Genomic DNA, 10,762 nt, shown 5'->3' with positions numbered 1-10,762 from the left:
ATGAAAAATGTATGCACTCACTAAAACTGTAAATCGCTCTGGATAACAGCGTCTGCTAAATGACTAAAATGTAAATGTAATTTGTAAAAAATATGTATCATTTTCTTTTCACTTTGAAATTACAATTAAATCTATTTAAATCCCACTTTGTAACGCAACAAAATGTTTAAAACATTTAAGGGTGTAGAGTTTCTATTTATCTATTTATGTTTATCGGTTGTTGGTCATGTGAGACTGTTAACCAATGGCAGTAGTGGATTAGACGCCGCCGGTGTGCCTTGACCGCGGACGTAATGGCCATGGCTAGATGAGATACGGTTTATGTCAGATTGCCGTCTGATAAAGTTTTATTATTTTGCATTCTAGCTAACCAGAACCCTTTTCCTAACAGTAATCTAATTCTCCTCACCTGCTACGTTAATTCGCTTAACCTGCGGCGTAAATTATCCTAACCTGCTACGGAAAGTCAATTCTGACATAAACTGTATCCCATCTAGACATAAACTGTATCCCATCTAGTCAAAATAGGACAGAATCAGAACGCCAATTTCACTCAGCCTTTATCAACGGAGCCTACCTATTTGTACATCTTGCTGTCGTTGCTGACATGTAGCCGACACGATAATTTGTCTGGCAGAAGTATTTACGGTAATTATGATGCATGTTAAATTGTTACAATGTTGCCGATTTAACGTGATACAAATTCAAGTGAGTATGCTACGCGAACAATCGTTCTTTGTTGAATTTGTGGTTATAGTTTTTGTGGTTATAGTTTTTCCAGTAGAGCGGTTTCTTAAGGCTATCTAGGGTATATGTACTTATGCAGTGGTTCCCAGCCTGGTTCCCAACCAGGCTGGGAACCACTGTACTAGGACCCCTGGGGGTACTTGGACCCCTGGGGGTACTTGGCCTAGCTACAGGGGGTACTTGAGAAGTCTCATGAGACCTAGGCCTACTGGTAAAATGCACATGGGGGGTACTTCAGTTACCCGACAGTGGTACAGTAACAGAAAAAGGTTGGGAACCACTTAGCCGAAGATGTACTCTTAGGTGTCCTTAATTTAACATCAAAATTATTTCACAAATGCAAAATATACACTTACTGTACACGAGGGGCACCACTTTGGTTTTAGAAATGGGGGAGGACATTTTTATTTATTTATTTATTTATTTTACCTTTATTTAACTAGGCAAGTCAGTTAAGAACATATTCTTATTTACAATGATGGCCTACACCGGGCAAACCCGATCGACGCTGGGCCAATTGTGCGGCGCCCTATGGGACTCCCAATTATGGCCGGTTGTGATACAGCCTGGAATGGAACCAGGGGGTCTGTAGTGACGCCTCAAGCACTGAGATGCAGTGCCTTAGACTGCTGCGCCACTCAGCGGGGGGTCTGGGGGACCTCCCCCTGAATTGTTTTGGACATCTAAAGCTATTTTCCTGCATTTTTACACAATCCAATATGCCGTCTCTATTTAGAACAAGAAGTAAGCAAAAATGCCCACAGTCATCAAGCTAGGTAAGAGATCATTATTAAATATGTTTGTGATTAATAAGACTGAACTAGATCAAAGGTAATTCAATAACAAATATTGTGTTGCACTTTTAACCAGTAGCCTAAAAAATGAACAACTCTTTAAAAAATACGAAGACTTTTGATTGTCTTTATTAAGACATCCTCTATATCAAATTTCAGCCAGACCGACCAGCCAGCCCGAGCTACCTGCACGTCCGACCCCCACCATCTAGTCAATAACTAAACTCTCTCCCAACACAAGTTCCTTCCCAGTTCCCAGCTTTTAATTTGTTTTGTTCCCAAGGGAAAGGTTTAAAAAATACCAAAAATACTTAAGTATAAGTAATAAGTATTTGATACACTGCCGATTTTGCAGGTTTTCCTACTTACAAAGCATGTAGAGGTCTGTAATTTTTATCATAGGTACACTTCAACTGTGAGAGACGGAATCTAAAACAAAAATCCAGAAAATCACAGTGTATGATTTTTAAGTAATTAATTTGCATTTTATTGCATGACATAAGTATTTGATCACCTACCAACTAGTAAGAATTCCGGCTCTCACAGAACTGTTCGTTTTTCTTTAAGAAGCCCTCCTGTTCTCCACTCATTACCTGTATTAACTGCACCTGTTTGAACTCGTTACCTGTATAAAAGACACCTGTCCACACACTCAATCAAACAGACTCCAACCTCTCCACAATGGCCAAGACCAGAGAGCTGTGTAAGGACATCAGGGATAAAATTGTAGACCTGCACAAGGCTGGGATGGGCTACAGGACAATAGGCAAGCAGCTTGGTGAGAAGGCAACAACTGTTGGCGCAATTATTAGAAAATGGAAGAAGTTCAACATGACGGTCAATCAGCCTCGGACGAGGCAGCGCATGTCCAGGCCCGTCTGAAGTTTGCCAATGACCATCTGGATGATCCAGAGGAGGAATGAGAGAAGGTCATGTGGTCTGATGAGACAAAAATAGAGCTTTTTGGTCTAGACTCCACTCGCCGTGTTTGGAGGAAGAAGAAGGATGAGTACAACCCCAAGAATACCATCCCAACCGTGAAGCATGGAGGTGGAAACATCATTCTTTGGGGATGCTTTTCTGCAAAGGGGACAGGACGACTGCACCGTATTGAGGGGAGGATGGATGGGGCCGTGTATCGCGAGATCTTGGCCAACAACCTCCTTCCCTCAGTAAGAGCATTGAAGATGGGTCGTGGCTGGGTCTTCCAGCATGACAACGACCCGAAACACACAGCCAGGGCAACTAAGGAGTGGCTCCGTAAGAAGCATCTCAAGGTCCTGGAGTGGCCTAGCCAGTCTCCAGACCTGAACCCAATAGAAAATCTTTGGAGGGAGCTGAAAGTCCGTATTGCCCAGCGACAGCCCCGAAACCTGAAGGATCTGGAGAAGGTCTGTATGGAGGAGTGGTCCAAAATCCCTGCTGCAGTGTGTGCAAACCTGGTCAAGACCTACAGGAAACGTATGATCTCTGTAATTGCAAACAAAGGTTTCTGTACCAAATATTAAGTTCTGCTTTTCTGATGTATCAAATACTTATGTCATGCAATAAAATGCAAATTAATTACTTAAAAATCATACAATGTGATTTTCTGGATTTTTGTTTTAGATTCCGTCTCTCACAGTTGAAGTATACCTATGATAAAAATTACAGACCTCTACATGCTTTGTAAGTAGGAAAAACTGCATTAAAAAACTACATTAACACACAGAAACAGCAAATCCTCCATATAATTCATCTCGTAGGCCTAATAGTACTGTAGAGCTCTTTTTACTTGCACACAATATAGCTGGGTCGTCCTGTCCCTAGGGGTCCACCACCCTGCAGCGCCCCAACCCAACACACCCCACTCAGCTTTAGGATCTTAGTGAAAGATTCATTATTGCTTTCGGGGGTGTTAGGCCAAGGCCAGAGTGACAACCCACAGGACGGCAGACCCACAGGGCAAGGACTGAGCAGCCCAGCAGCTAGGGATTGCCTAAATAGATATCTCCCCTGACGTAGGCATGTTTTCAATACAGACTCCTTTAGTCACACTGTATTCCATATAAGGCATCCAGACCTTATGAAAGTTGACCAGTATACCCTTAATCTTGTAATAAATCAAAGCTAGTGATGCATAACTTGACATTGTGTTAGGATAACCAACCTTCCAATTAATGGCAATGCATTTCTTAGCCGCTACAGTGAGGGGAAAAAAGTATTTGATCCCCTGCTGATTTTGTACGTTTGCCCACTGACAAAGACATGATCAGTCTATAATTTTAATGGTAAGTTTATTTGAACAGTGAGAGACAGAATAACAACAAAAAAATCCATAAAAACGCATGTCAAAAATGTTATAAATTGATTTGCATTTTAATGAGGGAAATAAGTATTTGACCCCCTCTCAATCAGAAAGATTTCTGGCTCCCAGGTGTCTTTTTATAGAGGTAACGAGCTGAGATTAGGAGCACACTCTTAAAGGGAGTGCTCCTAATCTCAGTTTGTTGCCTTTATAAAAGACACCTGTCCACAGAAGCAATCAGTCAATCAGATTCCAAACTCTCCACCATGGCCAAGCCCAAAGAGCTCTCCAAGGATGTCAGGGACAAGATTGTAGACCTACACAAGGCTGGAATGGGCTACAAGACCATCGCCAAGCAGCTTGGTGAGAAGGTGACAACAGTTGGTGCGATTATTCACAAATGGAAGAAACACAAAAGAACTGTCAATCTCCCTCGGTATGGGGCTCCATGCAAGATCTCACCTCGTGGAGTTGCAATAATCATGAGAACGGTGAGGAATCAGGCCAGAACTACACGGGAGGATCTTGTCAATGATCTCAAGGCAGCTGGGACCATAGTCACCAAGAAAACAATTGGTAACACACTACGCCGTGAAGGACTGAAATCCTGCAGCGCCCGCAAGGTCCCCCTGCTCAAGAAAGCACATATACATGCCCGTCTGAAGTTTGCCAATGAACATCTGAATGATTCAGAGGAGAACTGGGTGAAAGTGTTGTGGTCAGATGAGACCAAAATGGAGCTCTTTGGCATCAACTCAACTCGCCGTGTTTGGAGGAGGAGGAATGCTGCCTATGACCCCAAGAACACCATCCCCACCGTCAAACATGGAGGTGGAAACATTATGCTTTGGGGGTGTTTTTCTGCTAAGGGGACAGGACAACTTCACCTCATCAAAGGGACGATGGACGGGGCCATGTACCGTCAAATCTTGGGTGAGAACCTCCTTCCCTCAGCCAGGGCATTGACAATTGGTCGTGGATGGGTATTCCAGCATGACAATGACCCAAAACACACGGCCAAGGTAACAAAGGAGTGGCTCAAGAAGAAGCACATTAAGGTCCTCGAGTGGCCTAGCCAGTCTCCAGACCTTAATCCCATAGAAAATCTGTGGAGGGAGCTGAAGGTTCGAGTTGCCAAACGTCAGCCTCAACCTTAATGACTTGGAGAAGATCTGCAAAGAGGAGTGGGACAAAATCCCTCCTGAGATGTGTGCAAACCTGGTGGCAAACTACAAGAAACGTCTGACCTCTGTGATTGCCAACAAGGGTTTTGCCACCAAGTACTAAGTCATGTTTTGCAGAGTGGTCAAATACTTATTTCCCTCATTAAAATGCAAATCAATTTATAACATTTTTGACATGCATTTTTCTGGATTTTTTTGTTGTTATTCTGTCTCTCAATGCTCAAATTAACCTACCATTAAAATTATAGACTGATCATTTCTTTGTCACTGGGCAAACATACAAATCAGCAGGGGATCAAATACCTTTTTCCCTCACTGTATAAATGCTTGGTTACACAGTTTCTTCAGATAACAGTGTTCAGTATCAGCATTTCCAAGCAACCAAAAACAGGGAGAAGGAAGAATCTGTTGACATGCTGAGATAAAAGAACATACTCTTTGCCAGAATTTAGCCAGCCTTCACAAGACCATAACAAATGCAAATATATCCCTTTTGTGTTTTACACCTCCAGCAGAGGAATTACATTTCTGAGTGCATGTAATGCAGTTTCACTGGCATATAGTATGTTCTATGGATGGTCTTAAACTGCAGTAATTTCTGTCTGAGATGATATGAACATGACTGGGCATTCAAACATATCTGTATCCATTCATCATCATCATCAATAGCTTCTACCAGGTCTTCCTCACATTTTTGTTTTACATGGTTTGTGTTATCGGGAAAAGCCTCTATCAACCCTTGGTACAGTTTGTAAATCAATTGTTGAGGTTTGTCAGACTGCCTTGAAATAGCATCTGGCTTGTCCAGTGTTTGCTGCACAGAGAGAATAAAGTGTTGTATCTGTAAAAATTCACCTCAACTCTGTCACAGACTTCTTTTGCCTGACCCTGCTGAGTCCCTTGTCACCATCTGATCCTCCTGAGATGAGGCATGACAAAGATTTACCTAGGTGTACACTACCATTCAAAAGTTTGGGGTCACTTAGAAATGTTCTTGTTTTAAAAGATAAATACAATTTGTGGGTTCGATTACAGGCTCAAAATGGCCAGAAACAAATAACTTTCTTCTGAAACTCGTCAGTCTATTCTTGTTCTGAGAAATGAAGGCTATTCCATGCGAGAAATTGCCAAGAAACTGAAACACCTGTCTCAATGTCAACAGTGAAGAGGAGACTCCAGAATGCTGACCTTCGAGGCAGAGTTGCAAAGAAAAAGCCATATCTCAGACTGGCCAATAAAAATAAAAGATTAAGATGGGCAGTCTGAGATATGGCTTTTTCTTTGCAACTCTGCCTAGAAGGTCAGCATCCCGGATTCGCCTCTTCACTGTTGACGTTGAGACTGGTGTTTTGCAGGTACTATTTAATGAAGCTGCCAGTTAAGGACCTGTGAGGCGTCTGTTTCTCAAACTAGACACTCTAATGTATTTGTCCTCTTACTCAGTTGTGCACCGGGGCCTCCCACTCCTCTTTCTATTCTGGTTAGAGCCAGTTTGCGCTGTTCTGTGAAGGGAGTAGTACATAGCGTTGTACGAGATCTTCAGTTTCTTGGCAATTTCTCGCATGGAATAGCCTTCATTTCTCAGAACAAGAATAGACTGACAAGTTTCAGAAGAAAGGTATTTGTTTCTGGCCATTTTGAGCCTGTAATCGAACCCACAATTGCTGACGCTCCAGATACTCAACTAGTCTCAAGAAGGCCAGTTTTATTGGTTCTTTAATCAGCACAACAGTTTTCAGCTGTGCTAACATAATTGCAAAAGGGTTGTCTAATGATCAATTAGCTTTTTAAAATGATAAACTTGGATTAGCAAACACAACGTGCCATTGGAACACAGGACTGATGGTTGCTGATAATGGGCCTCTGTACGCCTATGTAGATATTCCATTAAAAATCAGCCGTTTCCATTTACAACATTAACAATGTCTACACTGTATTTCTGATCAATTTTATGTTGTTTTAATGGACAAAAAAAATTGATTTTCTTTCGAAAACAAGGACATTTCTAAGTGACCCCAAACTTTTGAACGGTAGTGTACATTTATACATTATTTTATCAGAGAATAGAATCAATGGTTCAAAAATTGAAATGACCATTATCCCCAGATCCTAGACTGTAGCTTTAAGCTTAAGCTGCTGTCCTGCAGCTACTGTAGGTCTACCCATCAATTTAAGATGGAACTTTGTATCATTCAAAGATATTGTTAATATACTGCAAAATTCACCTGAGCTCCGTAGGCTGGTCTTCCCTGGCTGTCTGACCCTGCTGGGACCCCTGTCGCCATCTGATTCTGCTAAGACATGATGAGCATAGTGTTGTGTACTGACTGTGCACTAGAGGGCTGCATTCCCGTGGGATGCCTGCAGGACCTGCGGGTCAGACAGAGATCATTGCGGCACGGTCTGCAGGCGATCAGACAGATGACTTTGGGATGAAAATATTTTTGTTGTCTCACAGATTATTTGGAAACGGTCCTCTTTCTGCTTTGTATGCGTTAGTCTACCTATTGTATTAAAAGCACATCATTTTCGCATTATTCACACCCTCAGAATTCGCTGCTTCAACTTCAGTATCCTACCTCTCCTAGTTGGGCGTGAGAGTTCAAGTGCAGCTAGTATGTGTGGCCTCATTGAAATAGAGTAGGCTGAATACATGGTCGGAGAATCTCGTGGCAGTTAACTTAAATATGATTAGACTGTAGTTTACTACAGTGTCTGTAAATAAATATTGATAATGGAAAGAAGTGGAGGGTGTTCAACAAATGTGAGTCGAAGTGCAGTCAAAAAATTTAATTATCATTGAAAAGGCACAAAGCGCACATAGGTTATGCTACTATGGTGAGCGAGCATTGCACCTTTTCATTTTCAATAAGTATTGATTGCCCATTTATTTGTCTCTGCCTGCAAATCGTCCTCCTAAAAAGGTAGGCTATATCCTATAGGCCTATGCAAAACGTAGCAAGTGTTGCTGTCATCATTGTTGCTGCTTCCAGTTCAGTAGCCATACCTGCGAGATCAGGTGCGCTTGTGGTCTCAATTAAATAGAGTAGGCTATAGCCTATGCATGGGTGGAGAAGCACGGGGCAGTTATCTTTCCAAGGAAATGTACTTCCTAAATAGGCCTATGATTAGGCTATAGTTTACTACATTGCCTAGAAAGGCCTAAATATTGATCACCCATATTTCTCTGTCTGAAAATCTATAAAAATAGCTTGAGAATGTGCAAGTCTCTCCAACTCTGCTCTCTTCAAACTACATCTAGCATATTGGCTGATCTAGCCCAGTAATACAGATAGCCTAATATAAGGGCCAGGTGAGAATTTCTGGTAATTGAACCTATTTCTTAAGTTATTTTTGCGCATTTGATATTGCCTATAGGGCACAAAATTGCTGGGACCATGGCTGGCAAGTGAGCTGTGTCACATACGCCTAAAATAACATTGTGGGACTGCGGTTGGGTTTGGGACCCGTTCTAGCGGTAGCAACTGGGAGTCGGACAGAAAGCCAGCGGGCGGGGTGCGGTATGAAAAGCTGCGGGTGCTGGCACAGACCTCCACTGTGCACCATGACGGTGAAGCCTGTAACGTTAGAGCTGTGTATTACTGTGTCAGTGTGGAAGGCTATTCCATGAAGGTTTCATCGTTTGATTCAGGTCTAGTGTGATTGAGGCAAAGTGAATAGCTAACGTTTGGCCAGCTCACACTCTAAGTGTACATCAACTAGCGAAAGCTAGCCAAGTTCATTTACTTCTGTTGAAACGGGACAAAAAAGTTACAAAAAATGTCCGTACCAACAACAGCTGTTAGTTAGTAATAATAGCCACCTCATATCGCTATCTGACAGATAGCTAGAGGCTAGAGCTGACTTGGCTGTGGTAGCTACTAGCTAGTGCAGCTAATTCACTTAAGTCGAGAGGGGATGAAACATTAGCTAACGTTACAGTCAGTTACAATACTAGCTCAGCACTGCGAATAAACACTAGTTTAGTTTTTTTCTCTTAAGTTAAACAGCAGTTACCTTGCCAGCTACATCAGTCAACTAAAGAGTAGCCAGTTTCTGCTCTGCATGCTTTTACAACTCGATTAAAGAGCTCAACACATACAGTGCATTTGGAAAGTATTCAGACCCCTTGACTTTTTCCACATTTTGTTACGTTACAGCCTTATTCTAAAATGGAATAAATTAATTGTTTTACTCTTCAATCTACACAATACCCCATAATGACAAAGTGAAAACAGGTTTTTATAAAAAATAAAAACAGAAATAGCTTATTTACATAAGTATTCAGACCTTTGCTATGAGACTCGAGATGTGGGGAAGGGTACCAAAACATTTCTGCAGCATTGAAGGTCCCCAAGATCACAGTGGCCTCCATCATTCTTAAATGGAAGACGTTTGGAACCACCAAGACTCTTCTTAGTGCTGGCCAAACTGAGCAATCGGGGTAGAAGGGCCTTGGTCAGGGAGGTGAACAAGAACCCTATGGTCACTCTGACAGAGCTCCAGAGTTCCTCTGTGGAGATGGGAGAACCTTCCAGAAGGACAACCATTTCTGCAGCACTCCACCAATCAGGCCTTTATGGTAGAGTGGCCAGATGGAAGCCACTCCTCAGTAAAAGGCACATGACAGCCCACTTGGAGTTTGCCAAAAGGCACCTAAAGGACTCTGACCATGAGAAACAAGATTCCCTGGTCTGATGAAACCAAGATTGAACTCTTTGGCCTGAATGCCAAGCGTCACGTCTGGAGGAAACCTGGCACCATCCCTACGGTGAAGCATGGTGGTGGCAGCATCATGCTGTGGGGATGTTTTTCAGCGGCAGGGACTGGGAGACTAGTCAGGATCGAGGGTAAGATGAACGGAGCAAAGTACAGAGAGATCCTTGATGAAAACCTGCTCCAGAGCACTCAGGACCTCAGACTGGGGCGAAGGTTCACCTTCCAACAGGACAACGACCCTAAGCACACAGCCAAGACAACGCAGGTGTGGCTTCGGGACAAGTCTCTGAATGTCCTTGAGTGGCCCAGCCAGAGCCCAGACTTGAACCCGATCTAACATTTCTGGAGAGACCTGAAAATAGCTGTGCAGCGACGCTCCCCATCCAACCTGACAGAGCTTGAGGGGATCTGCAGAGAAGAATAGGAGAAACTCCCCAAATACAAGATTATAGCGTCATACCCAAGAAGAGTTCAGGCTGTAATCGCTGCCAACGGTGCTTCAACAAAGTACTGAGTAAAGGGTCTGAATACTTATGTAAATGTGTAATTTCTTTGTCTTTATTTTTAATACATTTGCAAACATTTCTAAAAACCTGTTTTCACTTTGTCATTATGGGGTATTATGTGTAGATTGATGAGGAAAATAGTGAAAGTTACGCCCTGTACACTGTTTTAACCGGCTTTATCACAGTTGCAGCAGACTGTATTTTTCAGCGATAACATGTTCCTGGCGGCCTTCTTCCATTACACACAGGTGCATGCTAGATACTGTAGCTAAAAAGCACAGGTGGTCCCGCGGTCTTCCGTAAACACATGCTGTAACATGGAGATATGGCCATGTGGGAACACTAAACTTAACCCTATAAAGGTGTGTATCAATTTCACCATTTTGGTTTAGAAACATTATTTCTTGCTGATGTGAAAAATAAGGTCCTTATGCTTCCAAAACCGTACCGCAAGTGATGCGTGTTAATGTCCCCCAAACAGAAGACGCCTTCCTCCAATGACTGTGATTTAATGGAACTGAGTCA

At 42.6% G+C, this 10,762-nt stretch overlaps 1 protein-coding gene across 2 annotated transcripts in view; it reads left to right on the top strand.

Moving 5' to 3' along the window:
• The first annotated feature begins 534 nt into the window (after positions 1–534).
• Positions 535–10,762, top strand: part of trmt9b (tRNA methyltransferase 9B) — a 41,477-nt gene continuing 31,249 nt past the window's right edge. For both annotated transcript variants that reach the window (XM_041874313.1, XM_041874320.1), the window contains exon 1: positions 535–648. The gene's annotated coding sequence lies outside the window, so the exon portion shown is untranslated. The remainder of the gene's footprint in view (positions 649–10,762) is intronic.

Source organism: Coregonus clupeaformis, chromosome 5, assembly GCF_020615455.1.
Source record: "Coregonus clupeaformis isolate EN_2021a chromosome 5, ASM2061545v1, whole genome shotgun sequence".
NCBI lineage: Eukaryota > Metazoa > Chordata > Actinopteri > Salmoniformes > Salmonidae > Coregonus > Coregonus clupeaformis.
Note: the sequence above shows the minus strand (reverse complement) of the source record. Positions and strands in the feature narration are given on the sequence as shown.